The sequence below is a fragment of the Sus scrofa genome, chromosome 15 (genome assembly GCF_000003025.6).
Source record: "Sus scrofa isolate TJ Tabasco breed Duroc chromosome 15, Sscrofa11.1, whole genome shotgun sequence".
NCBI lineage: Eukaryota > Metazoa > Chordata > Mammalia > Artiodactyla > Suidae > Sus > Sus scrofa.
In genome coordinates, this window is record NC_010457.5 from 35,197,019 (window position 1) to 35,217,435 (window position 20,417).

Sequence of the window (20,417 nt, forward strand, 5' to 3'; positions counted from 1 at the left end):
ACTACATGGAAACTTATAATTACAGAGCACATTACTTTCCTTCCTAGCTCAAGAGAAAAAAAAAAAAAAACAGCATGCTGAAAGTTCATTAAATTATTGATGTTTTGAAGGAAATTTACACATTTATGTAAAGGTTCATATAAAACAATACAGTCAAATCTGAGTGTGTTGAATGCAATTGGCAGGAGATTGGTTTTGATTTGAGCTCTGAAATAATGGAGGAGCTTAAAGACCTTGGACCATGGCCCAGAGGTGGGAATAAGCAAATTGAGTGCAGGGGCTTGGGGACAAAGAAGGTTGCTTTGGCAAGAATGGATTGCCTGTGGAGGGATAACTTGAGATGATTAATGCTACTGGCCCATCTCCCCTCCTTGAGTCATTAACTGGAAATCCACGTGGGCCCCTGGACAACCAGAGCTGGGATGAGCTGGTCATCCCTGTGGCTTTCTTTTCAGGCTGTCTACTTTAATTATTTGCGATGGCGGGAGTTGAGTTTTCCTTTATGGCCAACAGCTAGAGCTGTCACTCTATACCAATTAGAGACTTAAATGGAAATTACTGTTCCCATCTCAAACATCTACATGGAACACAGACTCAAAATGGAGTACCATTGTTACCAACTTGACAGTTAAGGTAAATCCAAGTATTTTCATTAATCAGTATATATATCTTTCATTTTGCATACAGTGAAATTCCTCAGTAAAGAGGTGAATTATTAAATGTGACAACTGTATATCTACATATTTAATATTCTACCATTCTTTAACAGTATTTTTTTTTTGCTTCATAAAAGTAATACTCATGGCTGGGAGTATGAATGTGTGGTGTCAACGGGAATGGAATTTTGCATGAACGATGAAATGATTTTTACTCTGATGTGGTTAATATTGATCAACAGTCTGATAGAATGAATTAATCTCCTAAGATGCATAAATTGCTGAGAGTGTACTGAATTACTGAAAAATAGTTTTTATCATTTGGAGAATATTTAGTTTTTGAGTGATAGACAGCACACAGAAGCCCAACACAAAAGTATTGTTTTGATTTGAAGTAGTTTGCCTTGGGGAAAAAAAAAACAAACTTCTTAAAATCTGTGTTTTAAACAAAAAACAGGAAGTGTAGGTTTTTAAATAATTTATAAATGCAGATAAGCTGTACCTAGTTTGCTTTATAAAGTACTACTTTTCAAGTTATTTTAAATTTTCTATTATGTTTTAAAAATGAGATATGCATGTGATTTTTGAAAGAGTTCTACCATCAGTCATTTAAGTAAGCAGACAATAAAATGAATATAATTATACATATAGAAGAAAATGCTAGAAAACAGACTCTGAAATATTAATAATAGCCATTTCAGGATAAAGATATAGATAATCTTAATATCTGTGAAACTTTTACACTGTGAGCAGTTATGTTAGCAATTGTGTAAGAAAAATATTTTGAAAAATGTTGAAAATAATAATGGTAAGAAAATATAATATGCATATGACTAAGAAGGGTAAAAAAGCACATTTTAAAACAAAATATTCAGTATATTCTTTAAGATTTCAATTTTGTGCCCCTGTGTTCGGTGGATGGAGGAGGAGAGGGTGGCTATGTTTGTGTGCATATATTCATGAAATGGAGAACGACAGGAAGTTCTCCTTGTTGCTCAGCAGGTTGGGAACCTGATAGAATTCCATCTCTGGCCCCACTCAGTAGATTAAGGATCTGGTGTTGCCATGAGCTGCAGTATAGGTTGCAGATGTGGTTTGGATCTGGTGTGGCTGTGGTGTAGGCTGCCAACTGCAGCTCCAATTTGACCCCTGGCCTGGGAACTTCCATATGCTACAGGTGTGGCCCTAAAAAGACAAAAAGAAAACAAAAGCATAGATCGCCATATTGCCAATCAAGGTGTAATTTAATTTTCTCCTCTTTGTTTTCTGTTATTTCCAAAGAACCACCAACAGTACTTTAATCATAAAAATGTCATATTAATATGTATTTTAAAAGCCTTACATGGCCTAAGTATTGAGCATGAATCTGTCTTGATGAATTACTAAGTCCCCAAATTATTTTTAATTTAGCTGCTATGAAAATGTCTTATTTTATCTACCATTCTTCTTCCATATTGATAACTGTTTTAAGTGATTTTATGATTTATCAAAGGTTTAAAATGATATTTGACTCTCAAATTGTAAAAATTGTTTTATTTTCTATCAAATATATGTCTGAAGTATCTGATGGAAAAGAGTTTTGATTTAAATGTACATGATTTTTAATGTGCTTTCTCTCTAAGCATTTGGCTTCCCATGGATATTTTTATTAGTTACTAGAGTCTATGAATTTAAAAAAATTGACAATTCATTAAGAAAAGATGATTTAAAAAACCTACACTCTTGAAGAGCAAACACAAAGCTTTTGATTAAATAATGAATTTTTTTCCAAATATTTTTTTTCACTGCGTAGCTACATCTTTCATGTAGCTGTATGTATTATGTACATGATTTTGATTCAAAACTTATCACAAGGAAATCTTATAAACAAGGAAAAGGGTAAACTTAACCCAACTCTTCATCCAAAGCATTTTTTCAGAAAGGGATAAATCAGATGCAGAGACCCACGGCTGCTGACAATAGATACATCAGACCATCCTCACATGTGTTATTTTCTGATTCATTCTCATAATTTTTCTAAGCAATGCAGTCAAGTTGTTTAATGAGACACATAAAATCCCAAGTGGAATCATCCATGATTAAGAGTAATAGAGGAATTGACTACATTTGTCTTCCTCTAGCCTCTCAAAGCTGTGACTTGGCTGCACACTCAAATAAAACTTAATGTAGAAATAGCCTTGGTAAAATACCAGTAAAACGACCTTAGTATCATGATTTAATTGTATCTTTGTCAGTGGTATTTCTGATTAAGATAAAAAATGTAGCATAATTATATCTTCATTTGGTTTCATTAAACAAGCACATCCATTTGTGAGAAATTACTACAGGTGAACGATTGCCCTTATTGCCTCATATTCCCCAAATGTGTCTCAAATCCTACTTAGTGGGATGGGCTGGAAGTTTGGGGTTAATAGATGCAAACTATTGCCTTTGGAATGGATAAGCAATGATATCCTGCTGTTATAGCACTGGGAACTATATCTAGTCACTTAGGATGGAGCATGATAATATGAGAAAAATAATGTATATATGTATGTGTGACTGGGTCCCTTTGCTGTATACTAGAAAACTGACAGAACACTGTAAACCAGCTATGATGGAAAAAATAAAAATCATTTAAAAAAAAATCCTACTTAGTGCTTAAATAACAAATATAGGATATCACACAGGCATTGGTATGTAGAATATGCACCTTATTAAGACCATAAGAATTAAATAGAGATCTGCAGATTATACAGTGGGGAAAGTTAAAATAAGGATAATCGATAGAACAATGTTGTATTTGGAGTAACAAGCACACCCACCCAACCACTAGATTGATTGTGCTTCAAATTTAATTACAAGGGGTTCTATGGCATTTTTGAAAAAATGTTTGTTGTCTATAGGAAGGTAAGAGTTCCTTGTCCCAGCTGCCATCTTTCATCTGCCGCCATGTTTCCTGCCCTCAAATTGACCTGATTTTGATTAAGAATGTGCATTTGAAAATGATGATAAATTGTAAAAACAAAATTAAAAAGTACTATTTTTTTTAATTTAGGTTGAATTTGGGGCTAAAAATGATTTGAAGACTTTCAGTACATGCTTTTTATTTTATAAAGTGTATGAAACTTTTTTCATACTTTTTCTTTTTTTTTTTTTTTGCCTCATAGCACTGGCTAGGAACTCTACTGCAATTTGAATAGAAGTTATAAAAGTAGGTATTTTTGCCTCGCTCATGATCTTATGAGGAATCCATTCAGTCTTTCATCAGTAAGTGAGAAATTAGCTATGAATTTTCAGTAGATGCCCTTTGCTAGGTTGAAGAAATCTCCTATTTGCATCCAGTTGTTAAGAGTTTGTATCATGAATGACTACTGGTTTTTTGTTGAAAGCTTTATTTGTGTTTATTGATATGTTCATGTGATTTTTCATTCTCACCCTACTGATATTATGAATTACATTGATTTTTAAATGTCAATCCAGTCTTGTTCTCTTGGAATGGACTCCACTTAGTCTTGATATGCTATCATTTTTATAAATTGCTGGATTTGACTTGCAAAATTATGTTAAATGTTCTGTGCTTTCATTTTCATTGAGTGCAAAATGTTTTTTTATGTTCCTTGGGAAAACTACTTTGACCCATAGATTATTTAGAAGATGCTTAATCTCCAAATATTTGGGGATTTGTTACATAGGCTTTTATCAATTTCTAGTCTAATTCTGTTGTGGTCAAGGATGATTTCAAAAACTTTTAATTAAACGATTTTTTTGATGACCCAAATATATTTTATCTTGGTTGAATGTTCTGTGTGTTCCTGAAATGAATGTGTATTCTGCTGTCCTTGATGTATGAATTCTCCAACTATAACTGTAGATTTATGTTCTTTATTTAAATCTATGTTTTTGCTTCACTTATCTTGAAGCTGTTATTAAATGCATATACACTGAAGACTGTTGCACCCTTTTGATAAATTGACTCTTTTTTCATTATGTATTGTCCATCTATATTTATAAAATATCCCTTGTTATAAAATCATTTTTGTCTGCTATTAATGTAAAAGCTCTAGACTTACTTTGCATTATATATCCTTTCCTGTGTTTTTATTTCTACCTTTGCTGTGTCTTTTTATTAATGTAGACTTCCTAATAAATTGCACATAGTTTGGCTTTTTTATAAATGATCATTTTCCCTCTCAGGATTTTAGACTATTTCATCTTAATATATGTATTAATATAGTTAGGTTTAAATAGGCCAGCTTACATTTCTCCCCCCAATTTTTCCTCTATTTTTGTTCATTTTTTTCCCCTTTGGTCACTTTCTTATGCATTAATGCATTTTTTTAAAAAATCCCCATTCCACTATTCAGTTATATTTTCTGACTTTTTAATGATGCTATATTTTAGTAGTTGCTCTTGGGTTATCATATATATATATATATATATATATATATATATATATATATATATATATATATATATATATATATATATTTTTATCTTACTACAGCCTCCCTTCAAATTATATCTCACATACAATGTAAGAACAGTATACTATATAATCTCCTTATCTTCTCATATTCTGCATGCTGCTGCTGTCATTTACTTTGTGATACACATGTTGTAAACATGAAAAGTCATAATTCTTATTTTTGCTTCACTTATTTTGTAGTTATCTGTTAAAGGGATTAAAAGGAGAAAACATATTCATATTTAACCACACATTTATTCCAAGAGCTCGCTATTCCTTCTTGTAAGTGTATATTGCATTTGGTATTATTATATTGCCTGTACAACTTTAATATTTTTATACCATATAATATATATTGGCAATGAATCTTAACATTTTCTGAAAGATATCTTCACTGGATATAAAACTGATAGCTCTTCTTTTCCCTTTTCTCTGCTTTCTCAACAGACCTGGCCCTGTTGTTCTCTGGATCATACAGCCTATCTTCTGAGAATAATCAGCCATCATTGTTCTGTTTGTTCCTCTGTACAGACTGTATATTTTTTCCTCTGGATGCTTTTAAGATTTTCATTTTATGCCTCGTTTTCAGGAATGTGATTGCAGAGTGAGTTGCTGTGGTTTTGTTTATTCAGGTTGGCATTAGTTATGATTCTTGGATCTGTAGGTTTACACTTTGCATCAAATACAGAAAAATTTCAGGCAATACTCAAATATTTTTTCTGTGTCCTCCAACACCTACACATCGTATATATATATATAAGATCACTTGACTATGTCCTACAGGTCAGTGAATGCCCTATTATTAGATTTGTTTTTCTTTCCTCTCCTTCATGACCAGGACAAGAAATGTGGCAGTGACTTCTGGGGAAATGGCAAAATTACAATGGCAGTAGAATTGTGGGAAGAGAGTATGCTAATTCTAACAATTCAAATGTGTCCTGCATGTTTACTAAGCAATAAGAACTAAATGGAAAAGAGGAGGGAAGCCAGAGGTGAGGAAGCATAGAATAGAATGACAGTTATTTAGAGCCTGTAGAGATTGACCGATGACTGGAGATCTGCCTGGGAGTTGGTCAGAATCAGGATCGGGAATAATCATTAGAGCTTCCTCAGAGGGTTGTGTTAGGCTTACTGAATTAATACATTATAGTGCTTGAAACAGTTCATGAAATATATATATATATAGTCTGCCTTGTCACAGTCTTTGCGGGAGTTAGAATTGGGGGAGCTTTCATAATAAATTGGTGAAGCATGGACTTACTTAGGGAGCAGCACCCCTGTGGGAGAGACAGAGGTATAGACCTGGGAAAAAAGAGATGTTAGGTTTTGCTGTGCATTTGGAGTGTGAATGTAATCCTTCTTATTGGGGAAGAGTGGTTTTGTCAAGAAATTGAACATTTTAATTGCTTTTTAGTTATATTTGGATGCTGGACAGAAATTTTTTTTTCCTAAAGTAACCCTGATTCATGAAACTGCTCTGGCTTATTGGTTTCAAGGATTTATTGTTGAATAATTTTAAAAAGCCTAACATTCCTATAGAAAGAACAGAGGACTGATTGGTTCTATCCTATCAATGTAATGAATGAACAATGATATATGATAGGTAATTAGGTGGAACATATGTATATTTTATCAATGTGACTTGTCTGGTCAAAAATCTGAGTTTTGGTATCCAGTTGTCATTTTTATGAGACATTTCTTCTTGCATAGAATACTACAGTTTTCTGTGTTTTCATTGTTAAGAAATGAATATAAAGAGGAATTTCCTTAAAGAACTGACTAGTAGAGAAATAAGTCATAGGATAATTGATGAAGGGACTATTGGAAAACATTTTTTTTTCACCAGGGTAAGAAACTGTAGCATAATTAAAATTAAATCTGAAATAGTTTCTTTCCTAATTTATAAAATGAGTTTAATAGAACTGGTTTTTAACTATTATATAAGGTCTATAGATACTCTTAAGATTTAGAGGATAAATACCAATCATCATTATTAGATAAAATATTATTCTGTTATGAACAAAGAAAAATGCTACCAGTAGTGAGTAGGTTCACTATTTGGGGGTTCCTGGTGCTAAGAACTTAAGAACATGGAGGTTGGGGTTGGTTTGTCAGGTAATTTCAGTCCCAGAGGACAAGGAGAGAGGGAGGAAAGACTATCATGACATGGGTTCATGGTCTGTGTGGACAATGGCAACAGGGCTCGATTCCACTGGGATTTCTGAGTGTGTCCAAAATGACGGCCCAGAGTGTGCCCCCAGCATGGAAAGCTGAGGTACTTATTTCTACTATGGCTGAGGGCTTCTGGGGCAGCAGGGGTGGGGAGGCATAAGCTCCCTCACCCAATCCTCCTCCAGGCTGCATCTCTGCATAGGGGTGCTGAATGTGACAAGGATACAGTTTGGCATCAGATGGGAGGCTGGCAGAGGGGAGTGACTCTGAACTTGCAGGGAACTGCCTGCTTTCATCACCAGGGTCCTGGGGGCATCCTGGGTGCACTGGATACATCTGCTGTCGTGCTAAAGAGAGGACGGTGTTGCTGGGAAGTGGAAAGGAAGCTCCCTTTATCTGATGGACTACTAATAATAGACACTTTACACTGACCTTCATTTATACATAAGCCTACTTACAGAACAGAGAAAAGATATAGCAGGTCCTTGAGCTCACAACAAAACAGACTAAGTCACTCATTGTGCAGTCAAAGAATTAAGTTGATGATTTGTTTGGAGCCTGATATTGAAGCAATGAGGATAAAACTAACAGAATCGATTCCCAGTTCTATGATTTCTAGAACTTAGAAAACCCATCTACTTTTAGCTAGTCTGAAAATGCCGGACAAAAACAGGAAAGGCTCAGGTAGAGTTCCAGGTTGCCTAAGGGTCAAGACAAGAAGCAAAGAGGGCAGTTTTCTCTGTCTGAGAAGTTAGTGATTTGCTGCCAGTGTCCAAAGGATGCCTGTGCCTTCAGCTCTGTGCTCTTCAGATACCAGTGTCAGTTTTCTCAGCATGATGGGTTTTCAGTACAAGTGTGTCGCTTGCCTGTAGCAACAGGGCATGAAATATTGAACCACCATTAGGTTGTGGCTCTGCAGGGAAGCGTTTGATCTTTTTCTTTGTCATGGTTAAAAAGTTAATGTTTCTCCACCACTTTAATAATGCATTATTGAGCACTTCATAAAATTTCTTCCTCTGCATGTAATTAACATTTTCCATATTTTTATTTTTTACTCAGCACTAACGGTACCCAGTAGAAATAAAATTCTTCAATCAATCATAATAGGTTTAATAATCATAAAATATGGTAGATGAAATATTCCTTTAAAAAGATTAATTTTCATTATATTACTCTCTCAGAAAGAAAAAAACAGTAAAACCAAAGCAAGCTAACATTCAAAATAGATGCTGGACTGATAGCCTCCCATACACAAGGACTTTCTTTTTTTCTTTGGATCACAGAAGAATCATAGCAAGAACATTATTCAATTAAGCCTATGCTTTGACCTATGGGGAGATTTTTTTTAATTTTTAAGCTTTTTTAAAAAAATTTTCAAATTTTTAAGCTTTTGAAAATAATTCTTGGAATTTCATATTTTAAAATGAAAGCCTATTTCCAAATCTATAGAAGAAGGGAAAGTCCCAAAATTGTTTGTCTTAAGATGCAGAACTTGTAGGCTGAAGTCCTGCTGTTGGAAACAAGAACTGGGTGGGTACTTGGCAGGGAATGAGGTGGGCTGGCCCAGCCCTCCTCCAGCTTTTTCCCTCCAAGACAGCCTTTCTTCTGGAGGAGAGGCCCAAAGTCATGCACGAGGTAAGAAGACAGAGGGTACACTTTGACTGAATGAGTGGAAAGGGGATATGGGCTGGTTGGCCTCTTAGAGTTTCTGCAGAATGCCACCTTTTCCTCCACTTGTGGGATTAGAACCAATAGCACTGCAATGGCTGGACTTGAGTCCCAGAATAAGCACCCTAATATAGCTAAATTAAATTTATGATCAAAGATAATCATGCAGAACAATTCAGGATAATATATAACTACTCGAGGAGACAACTGAGAAAATGAGGGGGAAGAGTGGAGGGGTTGTGTGTGTATGTGCTCGTGCGCACGCACACCTGCGTACAGCTGCACAGGTTTTCTGTGGAGGGACCTGGCGGGAGGGAGACCAAAGCTGCAGCGGCCAACAAAGGGAGTGGGGGAAATTGTTTCCTGCTGTCCTCCTGGGAATTTCACCCAGAGATCTGCCTATGGGCCTCTGGGACCTCCCAAGTGGAAGACCCCCCCCACACACACACTGGGCCTTGGGCACATTCAGATCCATGGGTGCTAAGCACACACCTCCTCTACCACCTGCCCTCTTTTGTTGTTACTGGCCTCTCCCAACTTTAGCTGGGAGGCAGCTTTATTAAGAGAAACCAAAAAACTGCTAGTGCGCCACCTCCTGGAAAACAAAGGAAAAGTTTCTAATTACCAAGAGTCAAGGTGAAGTCTAAACGGAAAGGGATTGGCTTCTTCAAGTGGGGTAGCAAAGGACAACTCAGCAAACATGACGAAAAATCACGGAATTATGGTACCAAAAAAACAAAATGACAGTTCTCCAGCAACTGACCTCAGAGACTGAATATTTTCACCTAAATATAAACAAACAAAAAAATCAGAAGAGCTATTATGAAGAAATTCGACAAGCTACAAGAAAACCTAAAAGCAACTCAATGATCTCAGGAATAAAAATGGTAAAGAGAAGTACTATTTTATCAAAGAAATTTAAATTCTAAAAGACAACAAACTGTAGACCTTAAGAACTCAAAAAGGAAGAATGCAGGAGAAAGCACTGAAAATTGGGCAGATAAGATGGAAGAGAGAGTAAGTAATCTGGAAGGTAGGAATTTTGACATGACTCAGGTGGAAAAAGATTTTTAAAAGTAATGAAATTCTGTGAGAGGTATTAGACTCCATTAGAAAAGCCAAAATTAGAATACCAGAAAAGGGGGGTTATTTAAAGAAATAATGGCTGAGAATTTCCAAGGAGTAGAGTAAGAACTGGACCCAGATGTGAACAAAGCTAGTAGTCACCTTAACGCAAAAAGGCCTTCTCTCAGAAACTCTAAAATGAAATTCTGGAAAGTCAATAACAAAGAATTTTAAAGGCAACCAGGGAAAACAAAGTAAACTACATGGGGGTACTGCTTCCCCTCAATTAGGCTATCAGTAGATTTCTCAGAAACTCTTTAAGCCAGGAGAGAGTAGAATAGCATGTTCAAAGCATTGGAAGATAATATCTGCCAGCTAAGAATATTCCATCTGGCAAAGTTTTTCTCCAGATATGGAGAAGTGAAATTTTTCCCAGACAGAGGAATGCTGAGACAGGTCACTACTACTAGACCTGCTATAGAAGAAAGGCCAAAAGGACCTCTTAAAGCTAAACAAAAATCCAAAGTAGACAAACCCTGTATAAGGTGCTAAATAGTCAGATTTCTTGAATAGTGTGTTACATAATTATAGCATAAACACTAAAGGAAAAGAGCACTAAAAATAACTGTACAATTGGGTAACACATTCACAGTGAAAAGAAATAATTTATGACATCAAAAATATGAGTAAAGTGATAATGAGGTCAATACACTGAGAAGATATAGCACTTGTAAGTATATATTGTCCCAAAACCACAGCATAGAAATATATCAAGCAAATAATAAAAGCTCTCAAGGGAAAAATTGACACCAATACAATATTAGAAGAAGTCAATACCTCACTATCAGAAATGACTAGATCGTCCAGACAGAAAATCAATTTGAAAACAATGTACTTGAGCTATACTTTAGAACAAATGGTGTTAACAGACACATATGGAACATCCCACCCAACATCAATAGCACACACATTCTTCTTGAGTCCACACAGAACATTCTCCAGAATAGATCATATGAAATCTGAGAAAATTCAAGAAAACTGACATTATTCCAACAAATTTTTTTTCTGACCCCAGTGGTATGAAAATAGAAATCAACAAAGGAAAGTGAATAAACATACAAATACATTTAACACACTTCTGAAGAAGCAATAAGTCAAAAACATCGAAAGGGAAACAAGTTGAAATAAATGAAATGGAAATATAACACATTTTGTGGGATGTAGCAAAGTAGTTTGGAGAGGAAAATATATAGTAATGAACAAATATATTGAATTATAAATATCTTAATCTAATTTCACACTTCAAGGAACTACAAAAATAAGTCTAAAGTTAACAGAAGTAAGGAAATAATAATGATCAGAGCATAAATAAATGAAAGCAACTAGAAAAATAGGATCGGTTTGTTTAAAAAGATAAAAATTTATAAGCCTTTAGCTAACTAAGAAAAAAAGACTCAAAACTACAAACAGAAGAATACCATACAGCTGATACTATAGAAATAATAGGATGATGTGATTACATATTAGAAAATCCTGAAGAGTCAACCAAACTGTTGGAACTAATTCACAATTTCAGTTAAATTGCAGGGTACAAAATAAGCATACAGAAATAAGTTGCATTCCTTTACTCTAATGATGAAACACTTGAAAAAGAAATAATGAAAACTATCTCATCCCAAAGCAAAATACTTAGCAATGAATTTAAGCAAAGAAGTGAAAAATCTGTACAATGAAAACTGTAAAGCTTTGCTGAAAGAAATCAATGAACTCATGTGACAAAAGACATTGTGTTCATGGATTGGAAGGATTACTGCTGTTAAAATAGTATGCCATGTGACATCATTTATAGATATCACAAAATTTCCCTCAAAATCCCAAAAAGCATTCTTCATAGAAATAGAATAGTAAATTTTAAAACTTATGTAGAACCGCTAAAGAATAGCCAAACCATCCTGTGAAAAAAGAACAAAGGTATCAGTTCCCTGATTACAAACTATATACTACAAATCCATAGTAATCAAAACAGGATGGTATTGGCACAAAAATGCATAGAAGAATGGAATGGAAGAGAAAACCCAGAATTAAACCCTGGCATATATTTTCAACAATGACAGCAAAGCCAAGAAAATCCAATGGGGGATGGATAATCCCTTCACCAAATAATGTAGAAAAAACTGAAGAAGTGCATGAAGAACAATGAAATTAGACTTCTATCTCACACAACTATTCACAAAAAAATTAACTCAAAATGGATCAAAGACTTAAACATAGAGCTTGATACAATAAAACTAGAAGAAATCAAAGGGGAGAAGTTCCTTGATCTAGATCTTGGCAATGAAGTTTTGGACCTGGCACTAAAATCACAAATCAAAAAAGGGACATTAACTCAAAGATTCTTAGCAGCAAAACAGTTAAGAAAATAAGACAGCCTACAGAATGGAAGGCTTTTTTTTTTTTTTTTGCACACCCATTTATTATTATTAGCCCTCATATATACTGGTTAAAATCCAAAATATATTTTTAACTCATGCAACTTAAAAAGTACTTGATTAAAAAATGGGCAGAACCAAATAGCCTTTTTTTTCTGGATAACATCAAAGTGGCCGGCAGGCATATGAAAAGATGTCCAACATCACAAATCATCAAAAAATGCAAATCAAAATCATATAACTAAACACCTGTTAAATGTCTATCAAGAAGGTGAGATAGTCGGTTCTGGTAAGGATGCAATAAAAAGGCTGGACTAGTTTATATTCCCACCATCAAGGCTCAAGTGTTACTTTTTTTAAAAGTTTGTAAAATAATGTATAGGTTCATCAAAAAGTTAAAATCAGATCTACTATACAACCCAGAAATTCCATTAATAGGAGATACCTGCCCTCATATGTTCATTGCAGCATTTGTCACAGTTGCTTAGACATAGAAACAACCCCAATGGGTTAAGATGTGGTAAAAATACACAATAGAGGAGTTCCCATCATGGTGAGGTGGAAATTAATCTGACTAGGAACCATGAGGTTGCGGGTTTAAACCCTGGCCTCGCTCACTGGATTAAGGATCCAGCATTGCTATGAGCTGTGGTGTAGATTGCAGACACAGCTTGTATCTGGCATTGCTGAGGCTCTGGCATAGGCTGGCAGCTCCAGTTCTGATTAGATCCCTATGCCATGGGTGTGACCCCAAAAAGACAAAATAAATAAATACACAATAGAATATTATTCAGGCATGAAAAGGGGCATCCTGCTATTTGCAACAATGTGGATGTAACTTGAGCACAATATGCTTAAGTGAGATGTCAGAGAAAAACAAGTAATATATGATATCACATGTGGAATCTAAAAGTGTCAAACTTAATAAAAAATAAACAGGATCAAATGATTGTTCCCAGGGAATGGAGGGAGTATGGGATAATATTGATGTTGTTTAAGGGTATAAACTTAGTGAGTGGTAACTAAGCTGTAGAGATCTAATGCACAGCATAATGAATATAAAGAATATTATGTTGATGTAAATATCACTTCAATGATAATCACAAAATGCATAAATGTATCAAAGTAACACATTATATACCTTAAATCTACATAAAGTTATATGTCACATATATCAAAGAAAAAAGAAAAAAAGACAAGATAATGATGCATGAATTAATAGAGAACATCAGTAAAAATATAAATTATAAAAAGAAACCATAGAAAATCTGGACCTGAATTCAAGAGCAGACATTGAAAAACTCATTAGAACAGTTCAATAATGGATTAAGCAGGCTGAAGAAAACATGACGATAGGGCAAGGGAATATCAAATCTGAATAGCAGAAAAAAATAAAAACAGAGCCTAAGGGACATATGGGGCACCATCAAGGATACCAAGATATGTATGAAAGTCATAGAATGAGGAGAGAGAAAAGGGCAGAGAAAAATGAATAAATAATGGACAAAACTTCCAAAATGTGATGAAAAACATGAACATATACCTCCAAAAGCCCAACAAAACATCAAGGAAGGTAAATTCAAAGAGATCTGCTCCATAACCCATTGTATTCATACTGTAAAAAGACAGGATAATGTATGAAGGATCTTCAATAACATTAACAGAAATCGAGGAACCCAGAAGGCAATGGGATGCTATATTTAAAGTACAAAAAAACAAAAATACAGGTACCAAACATGAATTCTATATCTGGCAAAACTGACCTCCCAAAATGAGGTCATATTAAGACATTTGCAGATAAAAGAAAGCTGAGAGGTTTCACTGCTAGTAAAGTATTTCCTAAAAAGAAATGCTAAAGAAAGCCCTATAGTTTGAAACAAAAAGATACCTGACATCAACACAAAGCCACATCAAAAAATAAAGATCTCTGGTAAAGGTAACTACATAGGTAAATTAAAAAGCTATATTTATTGTAATTTTATTTTGAAACATCTCTTTGTTTTCTACATGATTTAAAATGTAAATGCATGGTACATTAATTATAAAATAATGGGCACATGATATATAAAGATGTAATTTATAACCACATAGAGTGGTATGAAGCTGCGAAAGTGCAGAGTTAATGTATTTTATTGAAGCTAAGTTGGTATTTTAAAAAGATTGGTATAATTTAGGATTTTACTATAATTACTATAGTAACCATTAAAGAAAGAACTAAAATATATATATACCAGAACCAAAATTCTGGTTGAAATCTGAGGGAATCAAAATGATGCACTAGAAAAATATCTCAAGGGAAAGAAGGCAGTGATTGAGGAACTGAGGGACACAAAAGAAGACAGAAAATAGAGCAGAAGGGCAGAACTCTGGCATTAACAGTAATACTTTAAAAGTACTTGAACTTGGGAGTTCCTGTCATGGCCCAGTGGAAACAAATCCGATTAGTATCCATGAGGATGCAGGTTTGATCCCTTGCCTCACTCAGTGGGTTAAGGATTAGGTGTTGCCATGAGCTATGGTGTAGGTTGCAGATATGGCTCAGATCTGGCATTGCTATGGCTGTGGCATAGGCCAGCAGTTGTAGCTCTGAGTTGACTCCTAGCCTGGGAACTTCAATATGCTGCAGGTGTGGCCATCAAGAAAAAAAAAAGTTCATGAATTTAATTCATCAAATGAAAGAGAATGGCACAATGAGGAAAAGAAAATCAGACCTTAAAGACACCAATCCAATGAAAGCAAAAAAAAAAAAAAAAAAAAAAAAAAATGGGAAAATGTTATGCCATGCAAAAAGAAATCAAAAGTTTTATTGATTACTCTAATAGACAAAGGGAATTTTAAGTCAAAAATTGTTTTAAGAAACAAGAGCATTTATTGACAAAAGGGTAAATTAATCATAAAATAATCTAAACCTATAACAACCAAAAATAAAACCCCAAAATATATACAGAAATGTTGACAGAACTGAAAAAAGACAATTGTACAGAAATTGTTCCACTTCAATACTTTCAGTAATAGACAAAGCATCTAGACAGATGATCAGTCAGAAAATGAAGGATCTGAAAACACTGTACTCTGACTAGCTTTAAATGATACTCTACACAGCAATAGCAGAATATACATTCTTCTTAAATGCACATGGAAAAATAAGCATTTCCACATTAGACCTTAAAACAATTACCAATGAATTTTAAAAGATTGAAATCATGGAAAGTATCTCCTTCAACCATAATGTAATAAGGTTAAATAAATTAACAGAAGGAAAATGGGGAGCTAAACCATCTACTCCTAAGAAATTGGACAAAGAAATTATTAGGAAATTGGAAAACACTTTGATATAAATGAAATAAAAAATACAACTTTACTATACTTATTTGGTGCTGCAAAAGCAGGGCTCAGAAGTTAAAATGGTAAATTATTAAAAAAGATCTTAAAAACCTGACGACACCTAATGGAATTAGAAATAGAAGAAAAAACTCAAACCCAAAGCAAGCAGAAGAATGTAGATAATGATCAGGTCAGAAATAAATGTAATAAAAATGGAAAAATGATACAGAAAAACAACAAAACCAGGAGTTAATTCTTTGAAAAGATCAACAAAATTAAGCCTTTAGCTAGGCTAAGAAAAGACACAAATATCAGAAAAGTGTGGATATTATCAATGTTTTTGAAATTGAAAGGATTATAAAAATTTACTATGAAAAATTATAGGTGAACATAAATAATCTAGAAGAAATAGACAAATCCCTAGAAACATAATAGAAAGCTGACTAAAGAAGAAATAGAAAAAATTAGCAGTCCTATAAAGGCGATTAAATCAGTAAAGAATAAAATTGCAAGAAAGAACAAACCAGAACTGGATGGCATCAGGGGATGAATTCTACCAATATTTTGAGTGTTAATAGCAATCCTTCTCAAAATCTTCCAGAAACATAGAAAAAAGGGCATTTTTTAAAACATATTCTATGAGGTTAGAATTTCCTTAATATAGGAAAATATACCACAAACTGAATCCAACAGCACCTTCTACATCAGGACCAAATGCAGTTTATCCTGGGAAGGCATGGTTTATTAATGATAAGAAAGCCAGTGAAGGTAACACATAACATTAACAAAGGAAGGGAAAAATGCATGATCATCACTGGATGGAGAAAAGACATTTAACAAAGTTCAGCACCCTTCCATCATAAAATCGCTCAGGAAATTATGAATAGAAAGCAACTGAATATGATAAAGGGCCTTTATGGAAAAATCCGCAGCCAACATGAAACTTATTGAAAAACTGAACTCTTCTACCTAAAATCAGAAACAAGACAAAGATGCTCAATTTCATCTCTGCTATTTAATATTGTACTTGAAGTCCTAGCCAGAATAATTAAGCAAGAAAAAATAAAATCCAAATTAGAAATATTTTCCGATGAAATGTTTCTATATAAAGTCCCAAAGTATACACACAAAACAATGAAATCTAATAATTCAGCAAAGATTTAGAATATAAGATCAACATACAAAATAATTTTTTGGTTTCTATATATCAGCAATAAATAATCCAAAAAATAAAGGTTAAAAACGAATTACATTTATAGTATCATCCAAAGGAATCAATATCTACAAATAAAATTTAACCAGAGATGAAAGTCTTGGATCTGAAAACTAGGAAGCATTGCTGAAAGATTTGATTAAATGGACAAACATCCCATATTATGGATTAGAAGACTATCATTAATTTAAAAATGATGCAAAAGAACTTATAAAACAAACTCACAGATTTCAAAGCTAAATTTATGGTTACCATAGGGGAAATTCTTGGGAGGAAGGAGGATGGGAGTAACATATATACACCACTGTATAGAATAGATAATTAATAAGAACCTTCTGTATAGCACAGGGAAATCTACTTGATACTTTATTATAACTTACCTGGGAAAAAAGAATGGGTATATGTTTAACTGATTCACTTTGATGTGCACTTGAAACTAATACAACATTGTGAGTCAACTATACACCAATAAGTTTTTTTTTTTCAAACTAAAAAGAAGGGAATTACCCTAACATAATCTGTGGTTTGGTAGTTCTTCTGAAAACCCATCAATTCTACTCTTAGGTATATAGCTATGTGAAATGAATGTTCATAACAGGATTATTCACAATTAGCCAAAAGTTAGGAATAGCTCAAGTATCCTTCACCTAGTGAATGGATACATAAATTGTAGTAGAGGTACAGTGGTAGATTATTCAGGTATATAAAGAGGGGTGGATTACAGTATTGATGCCTGCTCCAATTTAGGTGAAACTTACAGACATTATGCTGAGTTTAAAGAAGTCAGACACAAATGGTCACACATTTTTTGGCTTATTTGAAATATCCATAATATGAAAATCTATTGAGACAGAAGGCAGATTTGTGACCATCAGGGGAGGTGGAGAATGGGAAGGAGTTCCTCAGGCAAACTGAGTATTCTTCTGAGTGATGAAAACGTCTTGACACTAGAGAGATGGTGAATGTACTAAAATGTTTAACTGTATACTATCTGAATTTTACCTCAATAAGAAAAAACTATTTAGTTTTTAAGCAATAAACATTAAATAAATCAAAATGGAAAATTATTTTGAACACAGTGAAAAGAACAATATGCAACTCAAATCTCATCCAATCCAAGTGAATGACAGCTGTATTCAGAGAGCAATTTATAGCCTTAAATGACTTCAGTGATGAAAAAATAGGAAAAGAAACTTTCTTTAATAACCTATTAAGCTCTTAGAGAAAATTCTGAAAATTGGGTAAAAAGAATTATAAACAATTAAACTGTGATTATGACTAAGAATATAAAACAAACTATACTAAAAGTAAAGCTCAAAATCTGTTTCTCTGAAAAAAAAATCAATACAAGGTAATCATGGAACCCTACCAAATACCATTTACAAAAGTAAATTCAAAATGGATTCAAGACTTTATGTAAAAACCTATAAATATTTCACAATCTAAAAAACAGGATGTAATATGACTGAGGGAATAGAAAAATGTTTTCTACCTAGATTATAAGAGAGAAAACCTCCAACTATAGAAGACAAGATTTTTTGCATATACAATTTATATATTACATATTAACATTAAATATGACAATGCTATATACAAGCATATGTAGATGCTCATATGTAATGGTTATATAAACTGTCTCTATATAAAAAATTTTGGTACAGAGAAGCAGCCACAGACAAGGAGAAACGGGCATGTCGGCAGAGTTTCAGGGATCCATGGGGTAGAAAAGGCCTCATCCTGAGTGGAGTTTTACAGCTTCAGGCATCTCCTAATAAAAGTAACTGGAGTTGCTAAATTAGGCCACAGCCTGAAGCGTACAAATGCCAGCTTTCAGGTCTGTGCAGAGTGTGGCATGTCACAGCTAGGCAGGTACCTCATCTGAAAAGCGGGACCATGCTCATCCTAGGAGTGATGGTCAAGGGCAGGTAAGGATATTGGGTCCTGAAGAGAGTCCTCCACATCAGACCTGGCACCATGTGATGGGCAAGGCCTTCGCCAGCCCCCTGCACTGTTAGGACTTAACATCCATGACACGTGTTCTGTTCTTCTCCACTTTCATGAGCTGAATTTTCTAGATGGTTTCCCGAGTGAGGGCCTCAAGCTTTTGTCTCTTGACCAGCATCTTGGGAAATACCACACAAGGGAACTCGCACAGTTAGGGTCCAGACTTAAGGCAGAAGGGGCCAAGGCACCTGCTCCTTCTTACTGACATCCTCAGCATCAGCTGCCCTGGGTGGTCCCTTGAGGTGAGCTGAGGTGTATTCTGCCACCAGGTTCCCACTGTTAGCACCCATCACCTGAGATTCTCTTATAGGAAGCTTTGTGGGCACCTAGGAAGAGTGAGGAACTGTCCATGTTCCCCTTAGCTGTGACTGTGTGTGGAAGCCTCTTAATGAGCCTCTGTCTGCCATAAGAAGCCTCCAAAGTCAGTAAAAATGTCAGTTAATGCAGGTGGATGCGAGCACTATAAATACTGAGAATAATCAGTGTGTCTATAGTGAAGCAAAATGACAACATAAAAAGGACACTTATAACCAGGAAAAAGAAACACATCCTAAACATGAAGCAAACATAAATAATACATACACATGTATATATGGGGGCTCATATTCAGTCATGAAAAAATGGCATAAAAACTCTCTTGCTCTATGTATAAATTTAGAAGATTGGCAAACCGTTTTGCAAAACAATGGAAGTAACTAATTGAAAAAAAAAAACTTGTACAGTGAGGTGAGGCAATCCCAGTTGTAGGGTTCTCTCTTGTGGGGAAAGTGTACATACACACTTATTGTAGTATTAAAATGACGGATTGGAAAAAAAGGGAATGCTCTTACACAGAATGGTTGAAAAAAAAGTGTATCTTAATATGAAGCTAAAATGATAAGACTTGCACATTTTGTGTGCGTGGTAAGAACACAATATTTACCCTTTTAACACATCTTTAAGTGCACAGTACAGTGTTATGAACTGTAGGTAAAATATTGTACAGCAGATTTCTAGAGCACAGTCATCTCCCATGATGGAAGCTTCACACCCAAGGAAAGTTACACTTTTTGAGAAAAGGATAGAGTGACACTTGCAGTTTTGGACATGGTGGTTAAGAACATAAAACCTGATCTTGGATACATATCCTGTGATTTGGGGCAAGTTTATTAACCCGTTTCTCTTTTTTGTAAAAATCCAGATAAGCACATCACCTAGCTCATAGAGTTGTGGTCGGGATTTGCTAATACAAGCAAATCACCACTTAAAGTGTGTCTGATGGAGGAAGCATCTAATACCTTCATGGTTTTATTTTGTTGTGTAAAATATTACTCTCATTCTGAGGCTTTTTAGTTTGAGAGAAATGAAAAAGCAAACAAACCCCTCAAATGCACTGAACACACATTAACACAATATTTGGTTCTTTGTATCCAAACCACATGTAGAGAAGGGTGGGGCAT

At 34.5% G+C, this 20,417-nt stretch overlaps 1 protein-coding gene and 1 long non-coding RNA gene across 2 annotated transcripts in view; one reads left to right on the plus strand and one right to left on the minus strand.

The window, feature by feature from the left end:
- The window catches only part of CSMD1 (CUB and Sushi multiple domains 1), a 1,882,041-nt gene that overhangs the window by 835,297 nt on the left and 1,026,327 nt on the right, over nucleotides 1–20,417 (minus strand).
- LOC110257101 lies at nucleotides 355–5,629 on the plus strand. Its single transcript, XR_002339326.1, has 3 exons — nucleotides 355–633; nucleotides 3,806–3,905; nucleotides 5,551–5,629. It is a non-coding gene; the product is annotated as an uncharacterized LOC110257101 (long non-coding RNA).